Below are 17,613 nucleotides of genomic sequence, written 5' to 3' on the forward strand. Positions count from 1 at the left end.
AGTGATTTTGAAGCCCAAGAAAGTAAAGTCTGTAACTGTTTCCATTTTTCCCCCATAGATGTGCCATGAAGTGATGGGATCAGATGCCATCATCTTCATTTTTTTGAATGTTGAGTTAAGCCAGCTTTTTCACCCCCTCTTTCACCTCCATTAAGAAGCTCTTCAGTTCATCTTCCCTTTCCGCCATAAGGGTGGTATCATTTGCATATCTGAGGTTATTGATATTTCTCCTAACAATCTTGATTCTAGTTTGTGCTTCATTCAGCCCGGCATTTCACATGATGTACTCTGCATTGTCACCCTGCTTATTTAACTTATATGCAGAGTACATCATGAGAAATGCTGGGCTGGAGGAAGCCCAAGCTGGAACCAAGATTGCCAGGAGAAATATCAATAACCTCAAATATGCAGATGACACCACCCTTATGGTAGAAAGTGAAGAAGAACTAAAGAGCCTCTTGATGAAAGTGAAAGAGGAGAGTGAAAAAGTTGGCTTAAAACTCAACATTCAGAAAACTAAGATCATGGTATCTCGTCCCATCACTTCATGGCAAATAGATGGGGAAACAGTGGCTGACTTTATTTTTCTGGGCTCCAAAATCACTGCAGATGGTGATTGCAGCCATGAAATTAAAAGACACTTGCTCCTTGGAAGGAAAGTTATGACCAACCTAGACAGTATATTCAAAAGCAGAGACATTACTTTGCCAACAAAGGTCCATCTAGTCAAGGCTATGTATTTTCCAGTAGTCATGTATGGATGTGAGAGTTGGATTATAAAGAAAGCTAAGCACCAAAGAATTGATGCTTTTGAATTGTGGTGTTAGAGAAGACTCTTGAAAGTTCCTTGGTCTGCAAAGAGATCCAACCATCCTAAAGTAGATAGGTCCTGGGTGTTCAATGGAGGGACTGATGTTGAAGCTGAAACTCCAATACTTTGGCCACCTGATGTGGAGAACTGACTCATTTGAAAAGACCCTGATGCTAGAAAGATTGAGGGCGGGAGGAGAAAGGGACAACAGAGGATGAGATGGTTGGATGGAGTCACCGACACAATGGACATAAGTTTGGGTGAACTCCGGGAATTGATGATGGACAGGGAAGCCCAGCGTGCTGCGGTTCATGGAGTCTCAAAGAGTCAGACATGACTGAGTGACTAAACTGAACTGAACAGAACTGAACTCTGCATATAAGTAATATAAGCAGGGTGACAAAATACAGCCTTGTCATACTCCATTACCAATTTGAACCGGTCCATTGTTCCATGTCCAAGTCTAGCTGTTGCTTCCTGACCTGCATACAGTTTCTCAGGAAGCAGGTAAAATCGTCTGATATTCCCATCTCTAAGAATTTTCCAGTTTGTTTTGATCCACATGGTCTTCCTTGGTGGCTCAGCTGATAAAGAATCCACCTGCAATATGGGAAACCTGGATTCAATCCTTAGCTTGGAAAGATCCCCTGGAGAAGGGAATAGCTACCCACTCCAGTATTCTAGCCTGGAGAATTCCACGAAGTGTATAGTCCATGGGGTCGCAAAGAACTGGACACAACTGAGTGACTTTCACTTTCAGCTTTCTTTTCACACAGTCAGAGGCTTTACCATAGCTAATGAAGCAGAAGAAGATTTTTTTTTTTTTTTTCCTGAAATTCCCTTGCTTTGTCTATGATCCAGCAGAGCTCAGTAACAAATCAGATAATCAATCTTGGAAAGACAAAGGTAAAACGTATCAGTATTTGAAATGAGAAAGAATTTTCATATTTGCTACATTTTTACTACATTATTAATTAATTCTAAGATTTTTAAAATTTTTAACATAATTCAGAAATAATAATAAATAATAGTTAGTAGTGTTCAGTTATGTCTAACTCTATGTGACCCCATGGACTGTAGTCCACCAAGCTCTCTGTCCACAGAATTTTCCAGGCAGCCCTTTCCTTCTCCACGGGATCTTCCTGATGCAGGGATTGAACCCCCATCTTCTGAATCTCCTGCATTGGCAGGTGGATTTTTTACTACTGAGCCACCTGGGAAGCCAATAATATTAGTTGAATAATAATAGTGGAAGAGTTGAATGACTGAAAATTGGGATCTCTTTGGCACTAGTGTTAACATGGTATTAGTTCTGTCCTTAGTAGCTCAGTCCTGTCTGATTCTTTGTGACCCCATGGACTGTAGCCTGCTAGGCTCCTCTGTTCAAGGGGATTCTCCAGGCAAGAATACTGGAGTGGGTTGCCACACCCTCCTTCAGGAAATTTTCTTAACCCAGGGATCAAAACCAGGTCTCCTGCATCGCAGGTGAATTCTTTACCAACTGAGCCATCAGGGAAGCTGAAGTATACTGGAGTGGGTAGCCTAACCCTTCTCCAGGGGAACTTCCTGACACAGTAATCAAACTGGGGCCTCCTATATTGCAGGCACATTCTGTATCAGCTGAACTACCAGGGAAGCCTCTATGATTGTTAGATGTCATCAGATTAAGAACAGGCATCACATATGATGATTGTTGGTGGTGACCCCTGACCACCACCAACAGGGGTGGTGACCCATGGCGTTAGTTCTCAGACCTTTTAAGTTACTAAACCACTTGCAGCCATGTTTTCTCATATCCGTAAAATGAGGGCATTCTAAAGAATAATCTTTGAGGATTCACAAACTCAAACGTACTGTGATGGTATAAAATTTTTCTGTGCATCTTAACAAGTTGATATAAAGCTCATTAAAAACATGAACTGTCATCAAGATAAAACAGTTACTTCAAAACCATTTCTGTGATGATATTGATTCCACTAGTTTCATGGATTATTAGACGAGTAAAAATATGGAGACTTTAACAGTTAATACAAAGGAAAACTAGCATTATTGGTATATCAACTTGGAAGTGTGCTGTTTTAGTTGTACTGTGAATAAAAAATTTCTTGTCATGTGAAATAAATGTGGGAAGCTCGATTTCCTTTCTGTGAATAAATGAAACCAGAACTTTCTGATTTCTTGGATGACTGGATTGCTGATCACTTATAAATTGGTTCAGTGGCCTTCACAGAAAGGTTGACTTCCTTTCTGAGTCTTGGACACTCAGAAAAATTCTATAATTATTAAAGTAAGTTTTATCCTTCTTTATAAGAATAATCAAATAAAATATATTTATTATTTAATATATTTTTAAAATGATTAAATTATATGTGTTTAAGGGATTCATATTAATCCTCACAAATGGAAAATATATAAACAGCACTTATTTCAGAGAATAAGCAAGGAATTAGGTATACCTTCAACTTGACTTTCAGACTCATAATCATAGAAAGTTATTTTCCTGTACTAGTTAAGAAAATGTGAAGTTTACATGACTGTTTATTAGCATGTGAAGGAGTATAGATCAGGCTCAAGTTTTTTCTTATTAATACAATCTCATTAGCAATCAATTTCCATTAAATCATCATATTTAGTTTCAGGAGCTTATGTTCAGAGTATCTAAAATTGCTTTTGTATGACATTATTTTGTAGGTGAATTATTTTGCATATTGAGAAATCAACTAAATTTGAAAAATTAAGCTAAAAAGTACAGCTTGATTTCAATTATTCTTTAAATAAACTCAAGTATTTGGCATTTAAGTTTCAGGCTTCCTGATCCAGATTTTTGTCCTGCTTTCATTTACTGGATCTATTTATAATCCTTTCCCTCTCTCATAGATGTTAGTCACAGCCTGCTGTGAGAAGCTTTCTTTACTCATAGGTTTGCTTTATGGAGGTAAGGGTTAATGGCAGCAGGCAAGACTCCCTGCAGTAATCTGGGTCACTTATATTATACAGATCAGTGATTTCTTTACCCAGAAGAATCTTAAATTACAACCATGAATACACACACACATACACATACATGCGTGCACACATATACTACCCTTTCACTTTGTTCAAGAGTTAATAAGAACAAAATGCAAATTGAAAAAAATGGAAATATATTGAAAAGTAATAGTACGGAGAGAAGGTATATAGCATTATAATTACTATTTCTATGCTTACATTTTCTATGATTTTTCCTGCTTTCAGTAGTCTCATTTATGAAAAAATATATTCTATAAGAGAAGATGAAACCCATGGATATTTCTCATATTTAAAAAATGTTTTAATGTCAGTGCATAGGCTCTCTTATCATAACCATCATGGCCAAAGTAACTATTTCAAGCATCCATATTAGTTTAGCAATAATGCTGCTGCTAAGTTCCTTCAGTCATGTCTGACTCTGTGTGACCCCATAGACGGCAGCCCACCAGGCTCCCCCGTCCCAGGGATTCTCTAGGCAACAACACTGGAGTGGGGTGCTATTGCCTTCTCCGAGTAATCATACTGAGATATATTACAACTCTACCCACGCCCACCACCTCAAAACTATAATTAATGACACAAGAATCTGTAATTTCATTTAAGCTGTCTTTTAATAATACCTAAGAATTAAAATTCTATTCTTGCGACTAACACTTTCATTTTGTTGGTTATCTGGGCTTCCCTGGTGGCTCAGATGGTAAAGAGTCTGCCTGCAATGTGGGAGACCCAGCTTCAATCCCTGGGTGAGAAGATTCCTCTGGAGAAGGAGATGGCAACCCATTTCAGTATTTTTGCCAGTGAAATCCCATGAACAGAGGAGCCTGGCGGGCCTGGGGTCACAAAGAGTCAGACACAACTAAATGACTAACACTTTCACTTTCAAGAATGAAAATAATCAATTTATTATTTTAGGTTATTCTTTGATTGTAAACAAATATTCATTCTAAATAAGTAAACCTTCCATATGAATAACAAACCATCAAAGGTAATTCAAATATAAGATACTCTGATATGTAATAAAGATGAATCATTATGACTCTAACAAAACCATTATGTTTAATTTTTTATTATATTTTTATTTTTATTCATGATATGCATAAGCAAAGGGATGCTTTTCCTCTCTTTAATTTATGCATTACTACACACATTGTATAAAAAATTATGTTATTTTATAAGCTAGAAGTTCACATGTTAAATGTACAATGAGCATCTTTACATTATTAAACAATTTCAAAAGTCTATAATTTTTTGATGATTGAATGATTTTTTGACTGACCATCATATAGATTTAATTTAATATTTTTAACCAGTCATTTTTTTTGGAAGTGTTCATTTTTTTTTTCATTTTAGTAACCAGTGTGATAACAAATAGACATCAAGTTAAGTATATACATCAGTTCAGTTCAGTCGCTCAATTTTATGGATGTGAAAACACAAAACTTTACAGTTTCTGATGTGTTATGAAATTGTCTTCTAGAATACTGTTCTGAAATACATTCCTACAAGTAATACAATTTCCTGTATTCCCATGATATTTGGTATCATTTTATACCGCCATTGTTTTAACATTAATAATTTAGAAGTTGACACTGCAACTTTATTTCCTTCATTTCTATGCTCACCTTTTTTTCCCTAGAGATTTATTTTCATTTGAAAAGTTTTATTCCTCTCTTTGCAAATATCCTTATTATTGATGTCTTTTAAGAATAATCTGATGTTTGAAAAAATAGCTTTCCAATGTTGATGTTAATCATATTTATATAACAAGTATGTGTTTCCTTTATAAAATCATGGTAACTGTTTAAGGTTATTTCTTACAATTATTCAGTCAGTAAAGTAGCTAGCCTTTTTGTACAGATTAGAATTTTATGGATTTTATACTTAATACAGTCTCCTCAGTTAAGTTCAGTTCATTCGCTCAGATGTGTCCAACTCTTTGCAACTCCATGAACCACAGTATGCCAGGTTTCCCTGTCCATCACCAACCCCTTGAGTTCACCCAGACTCATGTCCATTGTGTCGGTGATGCCATCCAACCATCTCATCCTCTGTTGTCCCCTTCTCCTCCTGCCCTCAATTTTTCCCAGCATCAGGGTCTTTTCAAAAGAGTCAGCTCTTCACATCAGATGGCCAAAGTATTGGAGTTTCAGCTTCAACATCAGGCCCTCCAATGAACACCCAGGACTGATCTCCTTTAGAATGGGCTAGTTGGATCTCTGTGCAGTCCAAGGGACTCTCAAGAGTCTTCTCCAACACCACAGTTCAAAAGCATCAATTGTTTGGCACTCAGCTTTCTTTATAGTCCAACTCTTACATCCATACATGACGACTGGAAAATACATAGCCTTTACTAGACGGACCTTTGTTGGCAAAGTAATGTCTCTGCTTTTTAATATGCTCTCTAAGTTGGTCATAATGTGCCTTCAAAGGAGCAAGAGTCTTTTAAATTCATGGCTGCAATCACCATCTGCAATGATTTTGGAGCCCAGAAAAATAAAGTCAGCCGCTGTTTCCACTGTTTCCCCATCTATTTGCCATGAAGTGATGGGACCAGATGCCATGATCTTAGTTTCCTGAATGTTGAGCTTTAATCCAGCTTTTTCACTCTCCTCTTTCAATTTCATCAAGAGGCTCTTTAGTTCTTCTTCACTTTCTACCATAAGGGTGGTGTCATCTGCATATCTGAGGTTATTGCTACTTCTCCTGGCAATCTTGATTCCAGCTTGGGCTTCACCCAGCCCAGCGTTTCTCATGATGTACTCTGCATAGAAGTTAAATAAGCAGGGTGACAATATACAGCCTTGACGAACTCCTTTTCCTATTTGGAACCAGTCTGTTGTTCCATGTCCAGTTCTGTTGCTTCCTGACCTGCATATAGGTTTCTCAAGAGGCAGGTCAGGTGCTCTGGTATTCCCATCTCTTTCAGAATTTTCCACAGTTTATTGTGATCCACACAGTCAAAGGCTTTGGCATAGTCAATAAAGCAGAAATAGATGTTTTGTTTTGTTTTTTTTTTCTGGAATTCTTTTGCTTTTTCGATGACCCAGCGATGTTGGTAATTTGATCTCTGGTTCCTCTGCCTTTTCTAAAACCAACTTGAACATCTGGAAGTTCATGGGTCATGTGTTGCTAAAGCCTGGGTTGGAGAATTTAGAGCATTACTTTACTAGTGTGTGAGATGAGTGCAATTGTGTGGTAGTTTGAACATTCTTTGGTATTACCTTTCTTTGGGATTGGAATGAAAACTGACCTCTTCCAGTCCTGTGGCCACTGCTGAGTTTTCCAAATTTGCTGACATATTAAGGGCAGCACTTTCACAGCATCATCTTTTAGGATTTGAAATAGCTCAACCAGAATCTCATCATCTCTACTAGCTTTGTTTGTAGTGATTCTTCCTAAGGCCCACCTGACTTCTCATTCCAGGATGTCCAGCTGTAGGTGAGTGTGAGTAATCACACCTTAGTGATTATCTGGGTCATGAATATCTTTCTTGTACAGTTCTTCTGTATATTCTTGCCACCTCTTCTTAATATCTTCTGCTTCTGTTAGGACAATACCATTTCTGTCCGTTATTGAGCCCATCTTTGCATGAAATATTCCCTTGGTATCTCTAATTTTCTTGAAGAGATCTCTAGTCTTTCCCATTCTGTTGTTTTCCTCTATTTCTTTGCATTGATCACTGAGGAAAGCTTTCTAATCTCTCTTTGCTATTCTTTGGAACTCTGCATTCAAATGGGTATATTTTTCCTTTTCTCCTTTGCTTTTCACTTCTCTTCTTTTCACAGCTATTTGTAAGGCCTCCTCAGACAGCCATTTTGCTTTTTTGCATTTCTTCTTTTGGGGAATGGCCTCGCTCACTGTCTCCTGTACAATGTCACGAACCTCCGTCCATAGTTCATCAGGCACTCTGTCTATCAAATCTAGTCCCTTAAATCTATTTCTCACTTCCACTGTATAATCGTAAGGGACTTGATTTAGGTCATACCTGAATGGTCTAGTGTTTTTCCCCACTTTCTTCAATTTAAGTCTGAATCTGGCAATACGGAGTTCATGATCTGAGCCACAGTCCACTCCCAGTCTTGTGTTGCTGACTGTATAGAGCTTCTCCATCTTTGGCTGCAAAGATATAATCAGTCTGATTTCGGTTTTGACCATCTGGTGATATCCAATGTGTAGAGTCTTCTCTTATGTTGTTGGAAAAGGGTGTTTGTTATGACCAGTGCGTTCTCTTGGCAGCATTCTGTTAGCCTTTGCCCTGCTTCATTTTGTACTCCAAGGCCAATTTTGCCTGTTAATCCAGGTGTTTCCTGACTTCCTACTTTTGCATTCCAGTCCTCTACAATGAAAAGGACATCTTTTTTGGGTATTAGTTCTAGAAGGTCTTGTAGATCTTCATAGAACCGTTCAACTTCAGCTTCTTCAGCATTACTGGTCGTGGCATAGACTTGGATTACCTTGATATTTAATGGTTTGCCTTGGAAATGAACAGAGATCATTCTGTCATTTTCGAGATTCCATCCAAGTACTGAATTTCTGACTCTTTTGTTGACTATGATGGCTATTCCATTTCTTCTAAGGGATTCCTGCCCACAGTAGTAGATATAATGATCATCTGAGTTAAATTCACCCATTCCAGTCCATCTTAGTTCGCTGATTCCTGGAACGTCAATGTTCACTCTTGCCATCTCCTGTTTGACCACTTCCAATTTGCCTTGATTCATGGACCTGACATTCCAGTTTCCTATACAATATTGCTCTTTACAGCATCAGACCTTGCTTCTATCACCAGTCCCATCCACAACTGGCTGTTGTTTTTGCTTTGCCTCCATCCCTTCATTCTTTCCGGAGCTATTTCTCCACTGACCTCCAGTAGCACATTGGGCACCTACCGACCTGGGGAGTTCATCTTTTGGTGTCCTATCTTTTTGCCTTTTCATATGGTTCATGGGGTTCTCAAGGCAAGAATACTGAAGTGGCTTGCCATTCCCTTCTCCAGTGGATCACATTCTGTCAGATCTCTCCACCATGACCTATCTGTCTTGGGTGGCCCCACACAACATGACTTAGTTTCACTGAGTTAGAAAAGGCTGTGGTCTGTGTGATTAGATTCGCTAGTTGTCTGTGATTGTGGTTTCAGTCTGTCTGTCCTCTGATGCTCTCTCACAGCACCTATTGTCTTACTTGAGTTTCTCTTACCTTGGACGTGGGGTATCTCTTCATGGCCACTCCAGCAAAGCACAGCCACCGCCCCTGACCTTGGACGTGGGGTAGCTCCTCTCGGCTGCACTCGGGCGCCGTCGCAGCCGCCGCGAATGTCTCCTAGAAGGAAATAAAAACAACTATGAAATTTTGTCAGATAAGTTCTTTGAATTATCAGTATAAAATCTAATTAGTACATGTCTTCACAAATTAAAACATTTAGTAGCAGTACAAGTTTTAGTATGAAAGAGTATACCACTACTTGAATGTGAATTGAACCGTATATTCCAATTAGTATCTTTAATACTATATGGGAAATACTGGTGCATTATGAAGTGTAACATTAAAACTTTACTAAGTCAAACTTAAAATCTATTAAAAATAAATATACATGCATTTGTCTCAGTCCCTTCAACAAGCATGCAATTTTCATACTATTTTCTTGATTGGATTGCTAAAGCAGGAAATTTTAATAAACTTAAATATTTCTTAGATCTAGTCCTTAATTTTAAGTTTTATTCCAAATGGAAGTATATTTGCAGTTTTAATTATTAAGAATAATGGTTATTTGTAAAATAATTTTGTGTAGTTTCAAAGTACATATAAAGGGCAAAATCACTCATCATCTTAACACCTAAACATTATAAAATAATTGTATTGGTGTGCATCACTAAAATTTTGATTTAAATATATGTGAAGGTTTATGTATGGATGTCTACAATTATTTACAAAATAAGATGACTGTTATCAATATTGCATGGTGACCACAGTACCATATCAAAGGATATGGACATTTTGTAAAACTAGTCCTGCATATTTAAAAGGTATATTCTGAAATGTACATGTTATCACAAAATCTGAAGAGTGAACTGAACCTCACCTCTTGATAATGTTACTACTAGTATCCTTTGTCATCATTCAAAATAAAATTTCTAAGTTGTAATATTACATTGCATTGTGTTTCTGTGAATACCAGTAAAATGAAACAACTTTTGTTTATTTTTTTGAAACTTTTTGCAAATTTTCTGAGTATACACTGACCTTTTCCCGCTTTGAGTTATTCATTTATGTATTAATTAATAGAAGGTTTTTTCTCTCTCACTGATATTAAGTTAATATCACATGATACAAATATTTTTCACATTTTGTAATGTTGAGGTAATTTTTGTGTTGTTTTTATTTAAAATTCCTTGAGTTGTAATGTTTATCTGTATTTTCCTTTAAACAGGGAAATAAAGGTTTCTGTTTCCCTGTTTTCCTATTTTATGTTTGGTGCATAAGTACTAAATGTACTTATGCTGGTTAAATATATAGCTTTTCTTGTACTTTATAATTTAATTTTAAATATATACTTTTAATTCACTTATGTTTTATATTAGATATAAAACACATAAAGTGTTATGTAATATTTTATGATAATCATACTCATCTTAAATTTTTATATAATAGACACAATATTGCATGCTATTTGTCTATTATGTACAGCCATATTATGTTTTATATGTCTACTATATAATATCATTTATTAACATTTAATTTAATAAAATTAATTTTATTTTTGGTTGTGTTCTCCTTAGCAGTATATATGATCCTGTTGCCAAATATTTTTCAGTATTGATGAAAATACATTGCAAATGAGAAAGAGATCAATAAGGTAAATTAATAGTTTTGAATCTTAATAATACCTTCAGATTTGTTGTCTCTTATATTTATTAGACCATGGATAGAATATTTGTATGTACAATCTCATTTGATCATCACCTACCTTTATGAAGAATATTATTTTCTTAGCCCCAGTTTACAGCTGAGTAAATATTTATTCAGAGCATTACAATAACCTGATTTATGTCCCAGAGACAGAACCAAAAAATCTATTCCACCATGAATTACCATAAAGACTATTATGTTGCTTATGTAGTATGGATTAAGAGCTTGTTCTCAACAATAAGAAAGACTCAGGCTGCATCTTAGTTGTACAATCTAACATGTTGGCCAAGACAGTGCTGCTGCATGCGTGCGTGCTCAGTCGCTCAGTTGTGTCCAACTCTTTGAAAAACCGTGTTCATGGATTGGAAGAATCAATATAGTGAAAATGAGTATTCTACCCAAAGCAATCTATAGATTCAATCCAATCCCTATCAAGCTACCAATGGTATTTTTCACAGAGCTAGAACAAATAATTTCACAATTTGTATGGAAATACAAAATGCCTCGAATAGCCAAAGCAGTCTTGAGAAAGAAGAATGGAACTGGAGGAATCAACCTGCCTGACTTCAGGCTCTACTACAAAGCCACAGTCATCAAGACAGTATGGTACTGGCACAAAGACAGAAATACAGATCAATGGAACAAAATAGAAAGCCCAGAGATAAACCCATGCACCTATGGACACCTTATCTTTGACAAAGAAGGCAAGAATATACAGTGGAGAAAAGACAATCTCTAACAAGTGGTACTGGGAAATCTGGTCAACCACTTGTAAAAGAATGAAACTAGAACACTTTCTAACATCATACACAAAAATAAACTCAAAATGGATTAAAGATCTAAACATAAGACCAGAAACTATAAAAATCTTAGAGGAAAACATAGGCAAAACACTCTCCGACATACATCACAGCAGGCTCCTCTATGACTCCTCCCAGAATATTGGAAATAAAAGCAAAATTAACAAATGGGATCTAATTAAACTAAAGAGCTTCTGCACAGCAAAAGAAACTATAAGCAAGGTGAAAAGACAGCCTTCAGAATGGGAGAAAATAATAGCAAATGAAGCAACTGACAAACAACTAATCTCAAAAATACACAAGCACTCCTACAGCTCAATTCCAGAAAAATAAACGACCCAATCAAAAAAATGGGCCAAAGAACTAAATAGACATTTCTCCAAAGAAGACATACAGATGGCTAACAAACACATGAAAAGATGCTCAACATCACTCATTATTAGAGAAATGCAAATCGAAACCACAATGAGATACCATTTCACGCCAGTCAGAATGGCTGCCATCCAAAAGTCTACAAGTAATAAATGCTGGAGAGGGTGTGGAGAAAAGGGAACCCTCTTACACTGTTGGTGGGAATGCAAACTAGTACAGCCACTATGGAGAACAGTGTGGAGATTCCTTAAAAAACTGGAAATAGAACTGCCTTATGACCCAGCCATCCCACTGCTGGGCATACACACTGAGGAAACCAGAAGGGAAAGAGACATGTGTACCCCAATGTTCATCGCAGCACTGTTTATAATAGCCAGGACATGGAAGGAACCTAGATGTCCATCAGCAGATGAATGGACAAGAAAGCTGTGGTACATATACACAATGGAATATTACTCAGCCATGAAAAAGAATACATTTGAATCAGTTCTAATGAGGTGGATGAAACTGGAGCCTATTATACAGAGTGAAGCAAGCCAGAAAGAAAAACACCAATACAGTATACTAATGCATATATATGGAATTTAGAAAGATGGTAACGATAACCCTGTATGCGAGACAGCAAAAGAGACATAGATGTATAGAACAGTCTTTTGGACTCTGTGGGAGAGGGAGGTGGGTATGATTTGGGAGAATGGCATTAAAACATGTATAATATCATATAAGAAATGAATCGCCAGTCCAGGTTTGATGCAGGATACAGGAATCGATGGTGCACTGGGACGACCCAAGGGATGGTATGGGGAGGGAGGTGGGTTCAGAATGGGGAACACGTGTACACCTGTGGCAGATGCATGTTGATGTATGGCAAAACCAATACAATATTGTAAAGTTAAAAAAATAATAAAAAAATAAAGTGAAAAACCATGGACTGTAGCCCCCCAGGCTCCTCTGTCTCTGGGATTATCCCAGCAAGAATACTAGAGTGGGTTGTCATTTCCTCTTCCAGGGAATCTTCCTGACCCAAGGATTGAACTCACGTCTCCTCCCTTGGCAGGTGGATTCTTAACCACTGAGCCACCTGGGAAGCCCAGACTGTGCTGCTATTTTAGATAAATTGGGGAATTATGAAACCATGAAAAAGAGAGAAAGTTTGTGTAGTGATATAAATTAAATCGGTCACAAATTAAAATCAATTAGGCACTATGTAATAAGTTAATAGCACATTTATTAATGCAGCATTTGTATTTTAAACATAAGCTATTTAAAAAATTTCTACATTATAGTGTATTTTAAGGATACTTTATTTTACCAAATCCTGCAGTGAGCATCTACTCAGCTTCCATAACATGTGTCAATGAAAGTAATAACAGAAAATATTATATTTGAAGATTCCAATAATGACAGCAGCTAGCTAATACATATTATGGAAAAATAAAATTTATCACAGGTATTCACAGTACATTTTGTCCCTCCAGCTAAAGTTTATTAATATTTTGAGATACCTCTTCTATTGAAATAGAAAATGAAAAAAGTATTTGAGAAGTTATTGAAATGACAAAAATGTTATTTTTATATTGAATGCCTTTATTATTTGCAAGAGATATTATATTTTCAAATGAAGTTGTGAACACATTAAGAGCAGTTTAATCTCATTGTTTTGGAATCTGTGGGTAAAATATCTTGTGTTTTCCAGACAGTCATATTATATTCATACCTACGGACACATATTCACATGTGTGCCTACCTGTATATGCACATACCTATATATGCTAGTATATTTCTTCATTCTATACTATTGCCTTGTCTTTAGGTACTAATTCAAAAATATTTCTCAACATTTGATTGATTTCTTACTATAGAAACTTAAACATAAAAAGGAGGAAACAATTGTAAATATTCTAAGGCCTCATTTATATGTAGGTTTTGGTGGAATAAAAAGAGATTTTAGGGTAAGTTTAAAAACAAATGACATTCTCCTTCCACTTTGCTGGAGGTTGGTAAAGAGGTTAATCAGAAGAGAAATGTGAGGAGACAGAAGAAAAGGGGAACCAGGAAACAACATCACTTTAAGAAATATATTTAGAGAATCCTACTAGTAATATAAATCTGTTTTTAATACTGGTCTTGACAACTGTGTAAACATTTTCTACATAAGTATGAAACTAATTTGTACTTATATTGCCTGTAAACACAAGGTAATATTTAACACTTCTGGCTAAGGATTTCTCTGGCGATTCTTCTTTCATAGGAAACTGATCCAATTCAAGAGAGTTTTACCGCTATAATCAAGCACTTTCCAAAGCCCTCACCCAACCATACCATCATCTTTGGTAGTTAGGACTTAAGCATATGAATTTTTGGTGTCGGGGACAAAGTCTCCAATCATTTATTTATATCTGAAATCATTTATATATATATATATATCTGAAATCATTTATATATATATATTAAATCATTTATATATATTATATATATATAAAACTACTGAAAAAAGCCTTTTTATTCAGATATTTATAATGCTAAATAGAATGAATCAGGCAATGTTTATGTTTTGTAACCTCAGAAAATTAAGCAGGGCAAGTGAGGTAAATAGCAGATATTAATCAATAAAATCAGTGCAAATAATAAAATAATAAGTTGAAAATTCACAGTGATATCATTTATGATTGTATTTATTTATTAACTTTTGACTGCACTGGGTGTTTCTTGCTGTGGAGGCTTTTCTCTAGTTACAGAGATCCACGGCTCCTCTAGTTGCAGTACATGGGCTTTGCATTGTGGTGGCGTCTCTTGCGGGAGCACAGGTGCTAGGACTCCCGGGCTTCCCTAGTTCAGGTGCGTGGGCTCAGTAGTTGCGGTGCAGGGTCTCTAGAACACAGGCTCAGTAGATGTGGTGCCAGGGCTTAGTTGTCCCGCAGCATGTGGGATCTTCATGTATCAGGGATCAAACCCATGGCTCCGGCATCGGCCTGCATATTCTTTACCACTGAGCCATCAGGGAAACCCGAGATATGACAGTTTTTAAACGAGGTAGTTCTATTTTATATTGTTGTACATATCAGCAAGTTTCTTCGGTCTACCTTAAGAGAAATAAAATACGAGAAAAGTTCACATTTGGATAGAAAAGTTGGTCATTTCACTTAAAAACCTCCAAAAGAGAATAATTTAGCATTTGCTCTCTCAAGTCATGAAAAGGAAAAGCTATTTTTAGTATAACAAATAATTATAGTGATCTATATATTATGATATATAGCAAATAGTGGGCAAAGCATAAGTTAATTCCATGTCATTCAAAGAGTGAGTGAAGTATAACCAAGAATTCTTCTTTCTGTCTCATTTCTGTGGCAACATATTTAAAAATCATAAAATATAAAAATAGGAATGAACAGCAGAAAATTGCTAAATTTTACCATTAGACCCATAGTCCCTTTAAGATACAAACAGCCACATTGTCATTAACTGAATGAGTGATTTCCATCCAAGCATAAATTCCAGCTGTGAAAGTAACTGAAGTCTTCCACTCTGCTGTTTTTTAAGCTAGTTTCAACTTGGAATCAAGTTTTCCAAAAGCTAATTATCCCTATTTTACTCTTTAGCCTAGTTGTTGCATTCCCTTATAATAGTCAGTGTGAGGTTTATGGTTTCTTTTAGAGGTGGCAAAGCTTGCAGGAGGCTTTCAATGAGGCAAATTAGGCCAATCTTTGCTTCTTTCAGAGGAATGAAAAAAGCAAGTTGTGATGCTTTTAGTGCACCTCAAATTATCAAGCTTCCATCATTTTGAATTGGTTTCTGACCACTGGTCTTTTTTTTTTTTTTTTTTAATTTTTTAACGTGTAGTGATTCCTCAAGTTTGAGTCTCTGGACTATTATTCTTCCCCATCACTGTCTTCCCCTCTTCCTCCCTCTCTTCCCTCCTCTCCTCCTCTTTCTCCTTCTTCTTTTTCCCCAACTCCATTATTTATAAGGCTTCAGTTGCTTTGTAATTTTTTTAGCGCACCAAAAGACGAAAAAATACATGAGTTGATAAATGTTTTTAAAGTATTTCATTTAATACAAGGAAATGTAGCAAAGAAGCATCAATCAGTGGCATGTAATGAGGCAAGGTGGGGTTAGATATTAACAGGATGAAACATTTGGTCAATCACAGGCAAAATGAAGAAGAAGGGATGTAAAACTCCTCTTCTCAGAGTTGCACAGAATGGCCAGTCTTTTACCAAGTGCATCAGAGGGTGGCTTAATTAACTGAAGTTGTTTCTAGAATAGGAACACTTAGGTTATCCCTAGGAGGATCTCCTCTCAGTATTTAATCTCCTTTTAGTAGCATAACCACATAAATGTGTTTGTAACTAACATACATTATTGCAGCACAAACGGAATTTATTTCTTAATTTAAAAAAAAATCAGCAATTTATCTCTTCCAATTCTTTTTTTAAATAATTTCCCATTTGAAATTTAAATAGGTATCATCCTAATCCTGACTATTATTAATTTCCAGTATTACTCAATGGCCTTGTATTTGTCTAAGCTTATTCTAATATTTCTGTTTTATATATAATACGTTCTGCATAGAGATTAATCAGAATGTAACTGGCATTGACTATGTGGATTTCTTTTAACTAACTTTCTACCAAAGTACTGATAACAAGAAAATTATTTTAACCTACATTTCAGACAATCGGCTGTCTAACAACTTATACCTACAACCTTATTTCTCCTTTCCCTCTAGGTGTGTTCTCTGTTCCAATAATATTTAGAATAGTTGCAATATTTGTTGTCTAACTAAGTTGATGGTTGAAAACTAATGAAATAAAAATAATTCTATCAAAATATAATGTTTGTCCTTTATTACAAAAGAGTTACCTACTTAATAAAGTACATTAATTAAAAGCCAATTAGGAACTTATGTAAAAATGATAGGACATAACTGAAATGCACTAAATTAACTTCTGAGTCTACTGGATGCTTGGGGCTGGTGCACTGGGATGACCCAGAGGGATGGTATGGGGAGGGAGGAGGGAGGAGGGTTCAGGATGGGGAACACATGTATGCCTGTGGCGGATTCATTTCAATATATGGCAGAACCAATACAATATTGTAAAGTTTAAAAATAAAATAAAATTACAAAAAAATAATAATCATTCCTATGCCTTTTATGTGAGAAATTTCCCATTGAATAAGTGGAAATCAGAAAGAATAGGAACATCCTTATTCTTTTCCCTTTCTTCCTGTTCTAATATGCTCTGTGGGGATCAATGTCTAATTCTCCAGTACCTGGATGAGATACAAGACAGGTCTCAAGACTTATCTTTTCAGACAATGACAACACTCTAGTCACTATAGGTTATAAAATAATTATACTTATCATTAAATATCCAGTCCCATTAAATAGTCAAAAATTATTTAAAATGTATTCAAATAAATAAGTGCACTTTAAATATTGAACTTTATTTTAAAATAATGTATCTCTCTATCTGTAATTTAGAACTACCTCTGGAAGCCTTTAATGGAAATGAGTACCATTGGCTTCTCCATTTTTGTGCCTATACTTCTTTCCCTCTCTCTCATTAACTTCTCTTTTTTAACCTTGCACACCAAGGCAGAAAGATTAAGAATCAAAATATGTCTTCTCTTACTGCTTATGTGATCAGTCTGAGTTTGATAGGAGTTGAAAACTGATTATCTTCTGAGATGCCTTTCAGAGGCTATTAAGAA

Source organism: Bubalus bubalis, chromosome 17 (genome assembly GCF_019923935.1).
Source record: "Bubalus bubalis isolate 160015118507 breed Murrah chromosome 17, NDDB_SH_1, whole genome shotgun sequence".
Classification (NCBI taxonomy): Eukaryota; Metazoa; Chordata; class Mammalia; order Artiodactyla; family Bovidae; genus Bubalus; species Bubalus bubalis.